General features: G+C 37.4%; 1 protein-coding gene across 5 annotated transcripts in view; it reads right to left on the bottom strand.

Moving 5' to 3' along the window:
* The window catches only part of PCLO (piccolo presynaptic cytomatrix protein), a 386235-nt gene that overhangs the window by 230517 nt on the left and 137002 nt on the right, over nt 1-18716 (bottom strand). The window lies entirely within an intron of this gene.

Here is an 18716-nt window from a genome sequence, read left to right as displayed (position 1 = left end):
AAACACTCCAAAGAACTGCCTGGATTCTAGGGAAAGATTAATGTTTAACACCTCCTTTGTTATCGCTTAGACAAGTTAAGGTTTTTGCTTTTTCTTACCCCTATGGAAAGTGGCTGACAGAAGTAGGATTTCACTGTTTTAGCCATCTGCTGAAATGCCTTTAATGAAGCTTTAAAGAGTAATTCACACATTTTTCTTGCTATCGAGATAAGGTCAGAGGAAATCACTTCAGACTGGAGCAACTTTTCCTTGTTCACTTCTGCATGAGGTAAATTAGATCTAAGGTTTCCTGAGGTACAACAGAACTGGAATCACTACCCTATTCATGGAGATGCACATGCCTTGAGCCACTCTGTGACACATTCTTACCTGAATCATTTAAAGTTATATCATAAAATGTTTACTCATTGACATGAACATAATCCTAAATGTGTCAAAAAAAAGGGTTGATTAACATATCTCTAGTTCCTATGGTCCAATAGAGGTGAATTCTGTGTATGATATATTTTCCATAAATAATTCTAACTATCAGCACTTGCTCTAAATGTTCAAGAAATGACTACTTATTAACACAGACTGATGTTTTTGAAGTTAATATTTTTAATGTAATTACTATGGTATTTTCTTACTATTAGATTGCACAATGTAGTATCTCAAAGCTTTTCTTGCAGACTCAGACTAAAAACCTCCATAGATAGTATACACACAGAAAAAAAGAGTACTAAAGAATAACTTAGCTCCAGGATGTTATTTCTTGAACAATTGTTCTTGGAAAAGTGGAACTTTACATGTTGAAAGATCACCCTGAACAAGAATATTCATCAACTTCAATTTTCAAGCACTACGTCAGAAAATATCTCACTAAGAATTTCCAATGAACTACTTTTCTCATTCCAAAATGCTTATTCACCATGCCCAAAACTACCTGGAGAAGCATATCACCTTTAATAAAACGTGTGTTAGGAAAGTGTTCTCGGACTTTCTAGTATGGATAATATCAAAGAGTGCTCACAGAAATACAGCAAATACTGATATCCAGAAATTTAGAACAGATATATAGAGCTATCGAAGATATCAAAGAGCTACATTTACATTTTTGAATGCAAATATAAATTTTGAATTAATTTTTACAGTGTTAATTATTTATGCAAGTTATAATCTTAAAAAAAAAGAAATTAAAGTAATCCACCCCAGACTTCACAGAAACATGAAGAATCAACCTTTGCTTGAATCAGGTAGGGAATAAATATGCAACTGTCCCTTCTAAAGTGTTCCAGAATCTCTGACCTGGGAATGTTTTGTAAATGTCAAGAGATTAGGGTAGCAAAGAAAAATCTTCCTGCTCAGTTCCAATATGAACCTTTCTCCAATGTTTTTAGTCATGTCTGAAGTTTGAAATCTCTTTGCTCCTATGGAGTAGTTTTTATAATTACTGCCAAGACGTAATCTTACTTTCTTGTTCAGCCAGAATTCAGAAAATATTAACTCACTTCCACTCTAGAGAACTTATTTGATGTTTATTTAAGCAGTTAATTTAATTCAGCAGCATTTCCATTAAAGATAAAGTCTCTTGCTCACTGACATGCACAGAAAGAAAGAGGAAGAAAACAGTGAGAGGAAGAGATAAGTGTAATAAGAATTTCCATTTCCAGAAGGGTGTTACGAAAGGCACTGATTAATCTCACGTGTCTGAAGTGACAGCCAATGTGCAAAGACATGATTGCTTAACATTGATAGAAACTGTCAACCAACAGGACACTTAAGGAATCTTTTTGTGGTGCTCAAAGATTAACTGACAAAATGCTGCATGGGGATGGAAAATGTATATGTTCATATAAAGAAACATAGCTCCATGTGAATGATTCTTTTTAGGGGGAAAAGACTTTGAAATAAATAATCATAGTGTAAAATCTTCATATTGCCAGAATGTGAACGAACCACAAATGCAGAAGTGCAAGACACCACCTTTCACTGTGGGAAGTCTTTTTTCTTAAAAGCATACATAAACACAGTCTCTAAAGTGCAAAGACCTTGCAATGATTATGAGACCTTACCCTGCCTACAACCAGGAGAGGAGAGGGACTTGATCTGAGACTGTGACACCTAAATGTTGTTTTCATGTGTTAAGGGTGGCACTCAATTGCTTGAACCAGGGGGTCAGTGCCATTTTAGATGCCTTACTGTATCCTGCCTCACCTATGCCCAACCTTTTTATATACACTGCACTATCCAAGACACCAAAAGGAGCTGGAAAATATGAGCCTGTATCTAGAGGAGACCTGTGCCTTCTGGACTGCAAGCAAGAAGCAAAGAACGATACTCTAACATGCTTGAAATGGTATTAGGTGCCTATGTTTAGCCACCTAAATCCTAGTCTAGTTTTCTGAGTTCACGTTATAAAGAACTCACACTAAAATAGATTCTTAGTGGCATCTCTCTAGGCTACTTACCTGTCCCTTTAGGCTCCATTAGGTGGACTGACTGGCTCTTCACTTAATGTAATAGGAGGCTGGATACTTACTTGTAGGCAACTAAATTTAGAGATAGTAATCTTTAACTGAATTCCAGCCAGTCTCAAGAGCCACAGTGAGCCCCAAGAAGAGAACAGGAAAACTCAAAAGCTGATCCGATGTCCTAACTTCCTGCCATTTCTTCATTGAATTTTGCAGTAAAAAATATGCACCCACTGTAGTACAACCTGTGATTTCAAACTATTTTTAATATTAAATAAAAATCATAATAACACTAAGAATTTGAAAGTTTCAAATATAATTTAACATAAGAATAAACAGAAGCCAGTAATGCTCTTACAAATCATGACAGAAAATATTTGGCAGATCTAAAATGCAGTCTCACAGGTCATATTATTCTTTCGTCTAAAAAGTAGTTACATTTCCTATTCAATTTCTGTTTATTAAGAAGTAGTGAAAAACTTATGAGAAACATAATAAATTATAGAAGAAAACTCCTACAAGTATTTATATGCACGGATTCACACACGTCAGTGAACATAATCACAATATGGTGCTTAACTAACAAGACTCATTAGATAAGCTCGTGTAACCATCCACATGTGCACTTTAAGCCCATTCCATTGAAAATTAAAACACAATAGTTTATTGTGATTACACTACTTCTACCGATGTTTAGTCTAATGCATTTTAATTCAAAATGAAGCTAAGCTGAGAATACAGCTATAAGCAATCAAGTTACGGCAGTTTAGCTTCCAATGCAGCCACACCACCTGAATAAATGTTCATTTCCATTCTGCCTGAATTTTAAAAAATGTGGTACATTCATATTTTACGTCACATTTGTAACAATTAAAGTTGTCTTATCATCAGTTAATGCTGCTCAGATGACATGAGCTAACTCATGCAAATGTGATACTGATTTGTCACCGTTTAACAGTGGACATTTAATATGGGCAGGTACTACAGCTCAGCTGACCAGTAGTTTGCAAGCTGCTACAATTCAACTCATGCCTGATCATGTGTTTGAGCACATTTTAGAACTTATTCTAAAATAACTTTATCCTTTACTAAGCAATTACTTTAAATAAATAGATCAAGTAAAAGAATTGGCTGAGTAAAAAAATAAAATTAAATATGAGAAATATGGTATGCTGCATCAAAAACACTATTCTGTGATGAAATCATAATCAAACAATTGCATGCTGATGAACTGTAGTAACAAAACTTAGTTATCAAGCTCCTTGAGGTATCTATAGCTTAATTAATATAGCTACTGAACCTAGAGGTGACTTAGGATCAATACAAACTTTTTTGTACCAATGGAGTTACCAGCTGATATTATGGGTCATAAAACTGCTTTGGAAACAACAGCAAGGGGATTTGGAAAAGGATGTGATCTCATGAAGCATCTCTGTTAAACACTGGCAATACAATTTGTCAACATATACAAACAACAGAGAGGTCCATTTTATATGTACGCAGGTATTTTTTTGGCATTTCAGCATCAACAGATGTCATGAGGTAAGGAAGCATGTGGCATCAATGTGGCAATTCTGTCTTAGAGCAGAGAGAGTCTGCAGAAGAGCTTTTGTAAGTGCCTAAACCCACATTCACTTGGCACCTGTAATCTAGTGTAATGGTCCGACCAACTTCTAAGTAGGAATAGTGCCATGATAACAGATGGATAAAAGTGCAGGCAGCAATAGGAGCATGTACCAGCATCCAGTGTTTTTACTGGGACTTGGAAAACCTAGCCAGGAATGACTCAAGTGACTGAAATAAAAGCCTATGGCCAAGATGGCTTGCCAGTGGTAATTCAGCTCTTGCCTCAGTTAGCATTTCAAAGTACATATATTCTGCAATTTCTAAGTTAGGGATAAAAAAGTAGGAAAACAGGCTGCATAGTAAATACAGGGGACCTTGGGTTTTTAATCTTATCTGACATGAGGGCATCTGCACAAGTCTGCATAGGCACTGACCAATCATTTCCCGATTCTGCTGGCAGATCTGGGACTATTGCCGTGGCTAGCCCATACAAGTCGGAAACAGCCTGGTAGATCTTTATTTACAAGATTCCTTGGGGCGAGTAGTGCTGTTTTATCAGCACTTTAGTCATCAGTGTAATTGCTGAGCTTGCCCCTACTGTGCTACGGATGAGGAAGGCAGGATGTTATTTTCAGAATTCTGTGAAGAGATATTTGTGTCCCTTCACAAAGCGGTTTTCCACCCCATTATGTGAAGGCTTTTTAGACTAGCAGGAGGAAGCCTCTAATAGCCCTTGTGGACCACAACTGGCTGGAATGTCAATAGGGTAAAGGATTTTCTACTCAGATTTTCACAGTCTGATCATAGGAAACTGTTATAGAAAATATTCCTGACTCTTGCATTCAAGTTTTCAACATTAAATCGAACAGGACTGTATCCAGACAGGGATCAATCGATCAAGCCAAAAAGAACCCAAGCAAAAGAAAACACCTCCTCAGCAATGTCTGCTCAGGGGGCAGGCAGCTGTGAGGTTATCTCTGCACAGGGAAAGTGCTTGTTTTTTTCCTGCCAAATGCAGATCACTGTTCCGTTATATGAAGGAGATCAGGAAGCTGGTCTCCTTCCATAGTTATCTGTCTCACAGCAGTATATGAAAAAACAGAGAATGAACTCTGCCCTGGAAACAGGACTTGCAGAAATTAAATTTGCGTGTACCTCAGCATACAATGCAGCTGGAATTAAGTTTCTAACAGACCGTAACCAGAACTCTACAACACAATAAAATGGAGAGGCGTGGGACAGAGGAAGGAAGAGCAAAAGAGTTACTAAAACTTGTACCAAGTAGTGTCCTCAAAGAGCATACAGGACATTTATTATACAAATTAACCTTCCAGAGAGTTGTTATGCTACAGCACAAGCTCACCAGTTCTTGCAACAATAAAGATACGACACATGCCATGATACAACCAAATACCATATTTTAGTGTCAAGTCTTAAAATGCCCTGCTGCAAACTTGGAAAAAGCTCCTGTCCTCTAGTATTTGAAATAAGAGACTTTATATAGCTCCTGTCTGCTAAATGAGAGACTTCATATGACACTATAACTAGACTCTCATGCCCGCTATGATCAAAAGCTGTCTTCTCTGACATGGGCTAATATACATATAAAATAAATAGAATATATGCATGCTATTTACTACCTAGACTCAGAAATAGGCTGTTTTCAAAATAGTATCAGCATCATGCTTTTGGTGTTGTTCCAAGGATTAGACTGACTTAAGTTCAAGAAAGAGAAAGTGGTATTGATGATTGATGTGTTAGGTTAACAGTTGGACTCGATGATCTTAAGGGTCTTTTCCAACTTAAATGATTCTATGATATCTTCCCATATAAAATTACTTGACTCATTAAGTAAAATTCAGTAAGATCCTGTTATATTACTTGAGTATGATAAAGCAGAGCTCATAAGAACCACTACCACTACCTGTGAAGTATTATTATAAGCGAACACATCATTAAAGAGTCACAGACACCAGGTGACAAACCAGGTATCAAGCCTTGTAGCTTTCTAGAAAGGCTACATGTTTCACTGTAGTCTGGAAAAGAGGGAGAGAGGGACCAGAGGGAGCACCTGTGTGAAAATTAAGAATGCCTCTGCTTTACAGGGAGCCTAAAAGGTTCCTGGCAAATTCAGGTTGATGTAACAGAAGTTCCTTCACTCTATGGAAACTTCTAGAGAGTAGAGATAAGCCAAGAATGTCTGCCATGGACGGCAGTTTGTGATGATCGGGTATTTGATCTGTGTCTGCAGGGTAGTAGCACCCAGCAAGCATTACAAGCCCATCTGTTAGCTGAAATATTGCTGCGATACCCAGGAGGAGTCCTCATGTCAGGGTACGTACAAAGGGCAGTTTGGCAGTCAAGGACTACAAGGCTTCTGCGTGGCATGCAGGGCTCTGGGTCCAGAGGGAGCTCTTAGTTCAGTGAAACACATGCAGAATTGGTGACTTTGGGATTTCTTATAAAGCAAGATTATTTATTAAAAGGTATTCTGTTACTTAAATAAAGCAAGACATTAATAAGATCAACACTGTCTTGAAATGTTTCTTTCTAGTGATTACAGCAAATTCAAAACCAAGCACATTTGTTTTGAGTACAACAGATTGGCCTAACGCCAACAAGCAAAAAACCTTGTCAAATGTTGGCATCGTTTCATTTTTGTAACTCTGGGATCCTTCCCTGGATGTTTAATCTGATAATGGCTCAGTAAATGCTTTCTTCCATTCACCTGATGACAGCTTCAGAAAGCCAGTGCCTGTGTCCGACAGGGAATCCAAAAAGATGCCCTGAGGACAAGGAAAATGTCTAATCTCTGTATCCAGGTTCAGGCAGATTCTGGGATGATTCAGGTTCAGCAGCCACCTTCATGTTCTGCAATCATATGTCACAGAACACATGTATGAGAGAGGACTAGTCACATCCAGCATGATTAGCCAGTCTCTCTCCTAATGAACTTTTTTTTTTGCATTCTCTAGATCCTGGGGCACAGACATGGTTGATGCATCAAAACCAAATCCATTTGATTTTGAAGTGTCCGTTCAGAGCCCTGAGGAATAGGGCAGGCACAGGTTACACTGTCAGTGGCAAACAAGTTGAAAATTTTGTTTCACGTGTTCCAGAGACTTGATCCCTAGTTGATTTGGAATACGTTGTCACAGAGTCACGGGATCTTGCAGGCTTGAAGATCATCTAGTCCAACCAAGGTTTGCCAGACCTTTATCACTCATGTTGTTCACAGAGCTTCAGCTTACACAAAGGTGAGACAACAGTCACCTGGCCACTAGACAATTGCTAAAACAGATGTCCCTTGAGTCCAAAACCTATGGCCTTTTACTGGTTATGGCAAAAATAGTATTTGCTGGGCTAGAAGGCATAGCTCTCTTTTATTTCAGTTCTGAAATTATAATAGATTTAATCCTTTGGGCATCGGAGGAAAATTTGGTCTAACATTTATTCTATCCAGTTAGAAGACTTTTTTAAAGGTCTTTCATTGCTCCCTTTTTAGTACCTCAGTCATCTCCCAGAGATGCATAGGATGATGCAGGTCTCTATACTGGATCTGCGAGGGGGTGCAGGAAGACAGAAAGCTCTGGACTGATCAAATATGGGTATTCAATACTATCACAAAGGCCAATAATAGGGGGCTGACAATTTTTCAATCTTGAAAGAAAAGATGGGCTGACCCAGACTGCAGTCTCCTCCTCTTCCTAAACATGTCGCTGATTGGACTCAAAGGTATTTCTTGGGCCAAGAGAGAAGTTACAGGTTCGGGCTTCTCTCCTTACGCATTGAATGTAGATTATTTATGCAACTGAAGTTGAGCCCTACTGTTTACTGTGTACTTATGTCTACATCATCCCTTCACATGACATCAGAGTGAATCCTGAAATGCCAGCAGAGGCCTATGCACTAGCACTGGCTCTCAAGATCAACAAGAGAATCTACTGTGTGCCTTGCTACACATTTCAAGCTACAGAGTAGGGACACCAATGCTGTTCACCACACATTCTCCTCCTGCTTTCCCGTTTGCGAGGAACCAGCCTTCCAGGGTTGGCACAACCCCCTTTCGCTGCCACAGAACTCGCTCTAGGAGCTGAGAGCATATGTCGAGCTCTGACTTCAACCATTCGTTCACAGATGTCTCTCAGCCAAGGTGGGGCTAACTGGTTGAGATACTTTAATAATCATAGGTAGGCTATAAATAACCACAGGATTAGCACAGGCTTCTCTAATTCATTTGCAGACAGTATAATAAACACATGCATGAGTCTTTGAAGTCTCATACTAGATGCCTCAGGAATGCAACAAGCATTTCTTCTGATGAAATCAACCATGTTATAAACAAGGGTTTTGGAGGGAGGTAAACATGGCTAACTTGGGGAGAAGGGAACGATGGGGAGTGTTTTTATAAGAACTCCCTACTTTATTTTAAAATAAAGATTGCCATTAAATGTGAACACATGCTAATCCTTAACTGAAGGAGTAAGGAACTAGCTTTCATTGCCCGTAATGATACAAGATACTTTCTATTGATTTGTTCATATGTTTATAAGCTACCGGTTAGCTATTCAATATTCTTTGCCTGTAATGTTTCTACCAAAATGGATGAAGACATGAAGTTCAATGTTCCCATGGGAATTTTTCAGGGAGGAGTACTTTCTTTTGCATGGAAAAACAGAACGAGAAAATTGGATAAATTAAATAAAATGGCTATTAGACTGCAGATGACTAGAATAGCTTGTTATAAATCTTTTTTCTATATTAAAAAAAGAAGAAAAAAAGAGAGAACAGTGAAGAAAAAGAAATAATAAATCCAACAACACTCACTATCAGGTAATATTATTAACTTGAAAAGCTAACCAAGGTTGAAGAAACTCAGTAGTATCTATGGTTACACTGCCTACAAACCACGTGGTTACAGCTGGCAATTGTAATATAATAAAGTGAGAAAGTATGGTGGTAAATCATCAGGGAGAATTCTAAATTTTTGGTTGGCTTATGTTTGCCTCTTTCCTGACAGCAGATGGGATTGAGATTGCTTTGTTGCTGTGACTTTGATTTGCTCTTAAGAGGCAATTTCTGGATCCTTAAATTTAGCCTTCTGTATACTGAAGCATATGCTATACTGCCCACAAGACATAATTAATCTGAAATATACACAGCTCCTAATCAGTGCTTACTTAGTCTTTCACTAGACTGAAATCATTATTGGATAGTACATACAATTTTGAGAAAAATACTGCTTCTGAAGAGGGTCAGTTGTTCTTTTCTACAGCTACTGCTTCAGTTTAACTGCATACAAATACTGTACACACTGAAGTAAGCATGGTAAAACCTATTAAGAAAGGGTTACATATATATATACACATGTCAGAAGTAAATGGAAGAGAGGAAAAGTCCCTTGTAACCTCCTCTGGAACCTGTGTAATAAATTTACTTCTGCCTAACTCCGTATCAACAAAAAGTAAAAGCATATCCTGCTCAGGCACCCCCTTTTCTTGTGCTCAGAACACAAGCAAAATTCCTACAAATCAACACCGTTTCTCATGTTTTCCATATATATGAGCATTACCTAGAAGTACTATGGGAGAACAGAGATATATATATATATGTTACTGTATATAAAGAGAGTGGGAGTAAGAGAAGGCCATAATATGTGCTGATTTTTTCCAGGTTCTATCAATAAAAAGGAAAAAAATAAACATTGTGTATACTAAATCAATAAATCTATGTATAGACACAAATACATATAAATACACACATATACATACTTATATATGTGTGTATATATATACACACAAATATATAGCTTTATTATTTTCTTAGCCACAACAGGAAATACAAATTAAGCATAATATTAAAGATTCTTGCATATATTTCTTGAATTGCAATGGCATGAGGCCGGTTTGCCTTTGCAGCTACGAAAATGTGAGCTCAGAGAAGCTTTTCTTGAAGCTGTAGCTTTAACAAATAATTTCCCCAAGTGGTTTCTATAATATGAAGCCCCCTCTTAATGCTTTTGAGACCTCTGTGGCTTTCTCAGATCTGAAATTACCCCAACATTCAGAAGTTACTAAAGTCTGAGGTTTTCTTATTCCATTTTAAAGAAGGAAGTGATGAAGCTTGTATCAGAAGCTTGTATCCTGGCTTGTATCAGAAAGAGTGTGGCCAGCAGGACCAGGGAGGTGATAGTGCCCCTGTACTCAGCACTGGTGAGGCCATACCTCGAGTACTGTGTTCAGTTTTGGGCCCCTCACTACAAGAAGGACAGCGAGGTGCTGGAGCGTGTCCAGAGGAGGGCAACGAAGCTGGTGAAGGGTCCAGAGCACAAGTCTTATGAGGAGCAGCTGAGGCAGCTAAGGTTGTTTAGCCTGGAGAAGAGGAGGCTGAGGAGAGACCTTATTTCTCTCTCCAACTACCTGAAAGGAGGTTGTAGCGAGGTGGGGGTCAGTTGGATATTAGGAAAAACTTCTTCACTGAAAGGCTCGTCAGGCACTGGAGCAGGCTGCCCAGGGAAGTGGTTGAGTCCCCATCCCTGGAGGTATTTAAAAGACGGGGAGATGTGGTGCTTGAGGACATGGTTTAGTGGTGGACTTGGCAGTGCTAGGTTAATGGTTGGACTTAATGATCTTAAGGGTCTTTTCCAACCTAAATGATTCTGATTCTATGATTCTAAGCTCTGAATGCCAGTCGCGCTATTTTCCATACCTGCATAAATCTGTTGCAGTTTTTTCTTTAATTCTACAGTATGTAAGATGTGAGGCGAGCTATGAAGAGTAGGGTTTCTATTACAGTCTAAATCAAGATACTTGACGGTATTGCAGACTAATTGTTCATCTTCTGAAACTGTGATGGTTTGTGTTTTCCCGTTTATTTCAAACAATGTGCTGTCAAATTTATTGTTGCAAGTTAAATGTGATTTCAGTGCATTTATCAGATACATTCATAGCATTATCAGCTAAAATGCATTAAAATGCTATGGGTCTTTTCACGTTTTGTCTCAAAATCTGCAGATAGGTGTGGATCTAGTGGATCCACTGAGAAGCTTTACCAGTGAAGTTGTTTCCAGCAGTTCTTAAACACCTGCATTTAACATTTTGCACTGACTGTGCTATTCCTACAATCTTTATTCTGAAGACCCTGGACTTTCTCTTTGACATCATAATATTGAGGATATTCAGCCATTGCCTCCAGCTGATCACACCCATAATTTAATTCTCCCTCTCTGCCACAGACTCTCCCTGTTAACACTCTTTTTAATAATTCTGAACAATACCGGCATCCTAGCTCTATTTCAAACTCATAACCTGGCCAATGTCGTCAACTCATAGCTTCCTCTAGAACTTAAATTCACATCATGCTTCACAGAAACAGCATCTTCTATCACTGAACTACACTATAAGGCAGGATGCAAAACTCTTTGAGCCTAATCCAGCCCCTTATGCAGTTTTAAATATATACATATCCTTAAAAAAGATTGCTAAAATATTTACGAAAGGAAATCTGATAGCCTTCCAAACTCTATTTTCCCACTACTTGAATATGTTTGTAGCCAGATGATTTCTTTTCCTAATATTCAAATCAGAAAATGTACCAGGTCCCTTATTATCCTTTCCTATAGCAATACATTGGATTTCTCCAGAATGGTCTCCTACATATTAGACGACAGCTCTTATGTCTCCCTACAATCTTCTCTACTTTTGAGCAATCAAGTCTAATGATTTTAATCTTTTTTCATAGGCCATTCTTGTTATTCACAACTGCACTCTCTCTCACTGGTCCATACCTTTCTTAAAGCAGATGTGCTCAAAAGAGGGACGCAAAATTCTAGCTGAGATCTTAATAGCAGTGAATGCAGGTGAAATAATAGCCTCCTTATAAAGTGTCTCTGTTAATTTAGCAAAGAGTTAACTTGTTTCCTTTGAAACCACATGACACTGTTAATTGATATGGAAGGCATGATGCATTATAACCTTCAAACATTTTTCTGCCTTACTGATGCCCAGTGATTTTTTTTTTTTTCATGTATTTGTTATATTTCTTCCTACTAAAAGCAGGGGTTTGTTCTTGTCTTTACTAGATTTATCTTGCTGGTTTTAGACATCATCCCATTTGTAGCTGTATTAGGAATTCTAACCCTGGTCTTCACAGCATGTGCAATTCTTCTTAGCCTTACTTCATCTTCGGTTTCATACCTGTATCCTCTCTATCAACGTCAGTAATAAAAATACTGGGTTCTCACTGAAAGTATCCCAGGCTATAAATTATGCTGCTGCTTCGTCAGTCCTGCAGGACTTTTCCTGTCCTCCACAGAGGCTTGAAATAATCACATACAGGTCAAAGACTATTTTGGATGGATCCTTAAGTACTCTCATCAAATGTTTCGTCACGACCTACTAAATGAAAATACTCACCTTTTCCTAATAGTCTCTAGCCTAGTCTAGCCTTATTCATACTGAAAATTAGCTCTTTCATTTTTTGTTTAAATTAATGTGATTAAGCCTCTGTTTACCACACTTGTAGAAAGGACAATGAGAATTAATGTGCCACAGATTGCTCAATAAACGTCAGGCAACTGTGAAAGGACTTTTCAGTGATTATTAAAAACAATACAACCTAACGTAACATAATTGCAAAGGTCTGTAATTTCATGTCTCTCCATTTTTGTGATTTCCATGAAGTCTGATGGCTGCTTATTCCCCACTCCTCCTTCCCCAGAGACTGCATAATTACAAGCCTCTTGATCGTGGGCTGTGGTTTCACCTGTATTTCTCTGGCAAAAACACCAGCCCAAAAAGCCTCTTGCCTTCTCCTCCATTTACTCAAAAGTTTCTGAAAGCAGATGTGGACTTGAGTAAGGAATTAATATGGCAAAAATCAAGTATTTCCCAGGCTTAATTTTTATTAGGATTGAGGAAACTTTCCAGATCATCTCATGGCCACATGAATAGTTGGGCTAGTACAATTACAAGGGTGGATATGGGACAGGAATGAGCAACAGCGAACAAATGCCACTTAAATCCCTGTAATCAACGCTGCCATGAAATATAAACCCCTTCCCTTGTTTAGCAGTTCAGTACTTGAAGCAGTACATTTACAAGAATTGCACTTGATTCCACCAGGTTTCCCTCCTAGCCAGTGGAGAAAAATAGGCATTTCTAGGTCACAATTTTTATCATTGGAAAAGAGGCATACAGAGAGGGTCAAACTAATACATCTCGAAAGTACCTATTTCTTTCCATTCATATCATGATTGATCTGATCTAAAGTGGTTTTGCAGCAGGCATGCTCATAGTAGTGTCTCTGCTAGCAAAGTGCCTTCTCTGTTTGAAAAGAGAGTACCAGAGCTTGTACTGCAGTTCTGACTCAAGCATCCACGCAAGATATATAAAAATACATTCTAAAAAAAAATAAAATTGATTTTTTGTGATTCTGCTGGTAACCTTAAACTAATGTGATATTCATATGCATATAGTTCTAGAACTTTCCAAGTTTATACATTTTTCTTCATGTTTTTTTAAACTTTTCTCTGAAGTTGAATATCCCCAAAACTTTCTTTGCTTCTTCAGTCACGGGTTAAATTATTTCAAAATCTCACTGATTTATGCTATTATTCAGTTGTTAACAGTGCTTTAACTGAACAATTTACTATTTATATAACCAAATTTGTGCCAAACTACTGCGTATAAACATAAGGCATTTAAGATAATTAAATTTCAAGCATTCAGTATGGTTCAGTTCAGTTCACTGGCCTCAGTGGCTATTCAACTAATAGATTCCAATGCATATGAATTAAAAAAAAAAAAAAACAAAAATAAATTCATAGTTAATTAGAGAATAGAGCAGTGATTTTCAAACCTGCATCTATCTCAAAAGCCTTTTCCCAGCTACAGAACAAATTTTAATTTTTCAGGACTGTATCCAAAAACACAAAGAGAATAAGATAAAATAGCTCTTTTTTTTTCCCTGCTAATACAATATTCATCATGTTTTTATCAACAAGAAAATCCTGTGGCTGCTATCCTAGGAAGTCTTAGGAAATATAAATGTAGCAATCAGTAGAGCTAGTAAAAAATTTAAAATCAAGTAAGTACTGTCCTCTAAAAATCAGTTTTATGCAAGGAAATTTTAAACTACACTGCTTTATTATGAAAAGAAGAATAAAATATTTTTTCCAAGTTAACTTATTTTATTTCTGTCCACTTAAATTAAGAATTTTACTTCATATTTATGAGCCAGAGCCTGCCTGACTTAGTAAGAGTTGAGGGTGGAAATGTCAGTATCATGATGCTTGAAATCATATTCCCTCTCTTCATCCCATATTGTGGAAACGGATTTAATTTTAATTCTTGACATAATGTAAAATTTTTATTATTTTTATTCTGTTATGTCAACAGCTTTATTTTTAATTTAGCTTGACACTGAATCGTCACACTTGATCTAATGCAGTCTCTTGGATGAATTCTAATTAATTCAGATGCCTCCTTCCTCACCTCTATCAGCTACTCTCCTGGGCTGGACTCCCTTCCTAATGACAGCGCTTTCCACAGCTTCTCTTGAAACACCCATTGCATGTACCTGATAGGAAATATATCCCTGGGGGAGATGATAACATAGAGGTAATTTACAAACTATTAGGAACTTCTGTGAAAACCCAATCTTTGACAAGGCTGAATGAAATCTGAAAGTAAAAGGAAAACACTAATAATCGGAATACCAAAATCAGAGACATTTGAAATGTGACAGGATTCAGGGACCACGTCATCTTCATCTCTAGTTTCTTTAGTTCATAATAGTTGTGTGAGTTTCAGGTTTTACCATACATTTATTCTTTGATATAAATAGCACCCATATCAATTTCCTTTCCACATCCCAGTTCACCTCATTATGAAAAGCACCCAAGAAATCTGAGATCTTCTCTTTGCTCTGAGTTTCAACACAGTTCAATAACTACTGCATCACATAAAATCGATTATTCAGTTTTCAGTGTCATTCTTGCATTACATACTTGAATTACTTTTCCATGTAACGTATATACTTTTCAATGTTCAGTACATTATGTACTCTTTCGTCACATATGATACACAGCCCAGCACATTGGTTTCAGTAAAATGCACAGCAGAGAGAAGCTTACTAAATGTCACATGGATATCCAGGTTGGATTTATGTTCTGTTTTATAAATAGCTGTTGTAATGATTTATGCTTCATGTCCAAAACAACACTCACCCCCCATAAAAATCAAGGTTTTTCTGGTTATTCTTAATGCCTCTAATACAATAAGAGGAATTTTCCAGAATCTAATAAATAGAAAAAACCTATGTTCTTTTTCACCAACTTGTCATGCTTGACTATGGAGAGGGAAAGGCTGAATAGTCATAACTAGATTTGAAACAATTCTGCACAGCATCATTATAGTAATAAACAGATCTATCTCTGCATCTGGAACAGTAGACATTCACACTCAAATTTAAAACAAAGAGGTAAATACCTAAGTACTAACGCCATGCAGTTACCTGTGCTCTGCTCTGTCACATTTCCCCGCGGCACAGTGCCAGAGACATTCGGTACTACCCATTCTTGTAGTGGGAAACCAAACCCAACCCAACCCAAAACTGGAAGAGTTCCCACGACGTGATGAGCCAGCAGTTACGCAGGCCAGGGTATTAAGTAACAAGTGCTGTAGCATCACCACTCCAGGATGGCCACTTGCAAGGGTGGAAATTTCTTGGAGAACAGTTTTGGTGTTACAGAGACTGAGGTGATGGCCCACCTTAGTGCAAAGTCTGCCTCTGTCCTCCTCTTCCTACGCATGTAAGTGTTGGACCCCGTATTTCTGATTAATTTATAATAACAATTTACGATCATTTGTGAAGCCACAAGTTAAATTGAATCCTGATGAAGTAATAATTACTCAGTTCCCTCTTGCAGGTGCTGATCAACGGGAACTCTCTTCTGCAACCAAAAGGCATCTTATTTTAGGGTAAATTCTATTTTTCGGAAAAACAAAAGCTAGAGGGCTGCTAGGATTTCTAATGCATCTCAGATTAAATCAACTTGAAGTAATTTTAGCTTTAACTAACAGGCTTCCAAAAAAAGGTGCAATTGTAAACATGAATAAGTGTAGCATTCTCTGAAGAGCTTTGTGATGTTCTGTCTATGCCACTGTAAAAACAAAATCAGCTTTTAAAAGAATGTTTCTCTATTTTTCAAGATTTTTATTAATGTAGGAAATGTAATTTTCTCCTTAAACAAACAATGCAAAATGAGGATCAAAATAGTCTAAAATGGAATTTTAACATGTCCAATATAAATTTGGTAAAATTACTGTAAATCAACAAAGACCATAGGTAACAAGCTAAAGAACTGTGACATTAAACCAGGAAATTCAGTCCACAGGTTGAAGGAAAAATGCTGAGAAGTATTAAATGAAGAGAGAACTGTGTTAGATACAGTACTTACAAATGGAAAGCTAAAAATATGAATTTTATTGTTGCCAGCTAATCAGGAAGAAACATGAATTCAGATTCTAAGCTGGACATTGAGCAAGTCAAAATTACACAGGAAACAGGACAAAAAATATTCCAATTGGAACTGAAATTGATAGTTAGAGTTGGATACATGATTCAGCAGCCTGGTCATGGGGCTACCTCATAACATCCTACCAAGTAAACATTCTGCATTTCCTAGTATTTGTCCTGGTAATGAAATGGTTTGACTTCCATAATATTCACGAGAAAAAGTGCAGAAAGCAATGTCAAAACCAAAACAAACTAAAATCACAGTAATTGGAGAATGTCTGTGATAATAGATAATATTGACACTATTTGGCAAGACAACTGTGATTATCATACAGCCTCTGTCCTTACTGCAAAATGACACAATGAAGTGAAGAGATTAGCTGAAAGACTTGCATTGCACGGCTAAAAAGTGTAAGTATGAAGACTATGAAGTCTAAATAAATCAGTCTTTACTAAGCAGGGGAAAAAGCACTCAGAAAGATGTTTCAGAAGCAACTTAGAAACTTCTGAATCTGAGCCTTAGACTCAAGTTTCTAGGTAACCTTGGAAAATGACACATAAGTTACCTAGGTATCATTAATATATTTTATCTATCTTAATCTCATTGAAATGCATTCATTCACTGCCTTAAGCACATTCGGAAACAGAGACTGGAACATACTTTTTCCCCCTTGGGATAAGCAGTAGAAAAATATATGAAAGCAGCATGTATTAAAGTGGAAGGTTTGGGTTACATGGTAAATACATCATCCCCAGAAAAGGATTAAGGAAAACAAACAGGAACAAGAAAACACATTTACATTTTGTATTTGTGTGCTTATGAAAACTACAGAAACTGGCAAGTAGCAACTAACACAACATGATGTTTTGGTAAGCTGCAATCAGCATAAATAAAACTTATAAAGCTGCAACCTCCCTGTGGCATTCCTGGCTCACAAGATTTTTTTAAGGGTATTTTTCTCTTGGTTGATGAAGCTTGGACTAAGACTGCCAGATCAAGGGTCCTTTTTCAGTGAGGGTGCTGGCTGAACATTTGGGAAACCTGATCTGGGTCATGATTTTTCAAAAGTTTATGAATGGAAGAGATTTGTCAAATATGCTTAAATACTTCCTAATGACATAAACACAAGATTTGTTGGTAACTCCAGGTACTCCCAAACCTCTGGGAGGGAAGGGCAAAAATGAGAACAGCTATGAAGATCATGGGTAAGTACAGATAAACAGGGTCCACTTAAAGAGAAAACAACATATAATTACTCAAATTTTAGGATTCTAGGAAAGCTTTTGCATATGCATTCATAAAAGCTATTGCAGAGAAACAAAACCATATTCCTTAAATATATGAAATAATAAACACATTTTGGAACCCAAGTTAAAGTGATATAAATAAAAGGTAGCTAGTTTGTGAATAACAGAATCATATATTTCAGGATAACAGTAAAAGACTATAAGAAATTAAAAAATAGGGATTCATCTGCTTAACAGCCTTTATATTGTGACTGAACTGAAATCATCAATGTTCTGATTTTATTCTGGTTTTACTCCTCATGTGCAGTTGGCAAATTGTCTTGGCTGATGTATAGAAAAAGCTGAAGCAGATTTTAAAACATTGTTTTTTTTAAATGGGAAACCATCGCCAGTGGTGTCAATGAACACTGCTGTTTTGTGTACACCAATGGCTCTCAGACTTTGTACACTAACACTTTTACCTCTAAACATTTTCTGTCAATCACCTTACATCTCCATGTAAAATTTAAACACAGCACAGACAACACAAAGAAGGGAAAAGATATGGATCCGAAGACCTGTTACTGGTCTACTGTTACCTGTTACTATTGGGAAAGACGTTTCCCAGTGCAGACTGCTCTCTATCAACCAAAGTGTCTCTAGGTTCAGACTGGAAGTATTGGGTCAGAGCTCTGAAGCTGAGCAGCGCTTCATGCTTTTTATAGGCCAGATCACTCAGGTGGAGAGAATCCTTGCTCACAACTCTTCAGCTGCACAAAAGTGCAAGAACTAAGGCACAGCTGCTGTCTGCCTGCCTGAGACTTCAGGATCTGGCCCATATGGTTTTTTTATATCTGTTTGCTCATAGTTTGGCTTACTGTCTTTTTCTAAGAAGGATACCGCTCCGTATTATGAATCACAGATAAGCGTATGACCATTTATTTTCCCATT

The sequence above is a fragment of the Nipponia nippon genome, unplaced genomic scaffold, assembly GCF_047370975.1.
Source record: "Nipponia nippon isolate SJK-2023a ecotype South Korea unplaced genomic scaffold, ASM4737097v1 scaffold_3, whole genome shotgun sequence".
Classification (NCBI taxonomy): Eukaryota; Metazoa; Chordata; class Aves; order Pelecaniformes; family Threskiornithidae; genus Nipponia; species Nipponia nippon.
This window is presented reverse-complemented; position numbering and strand designations above follow the sequence as displayed.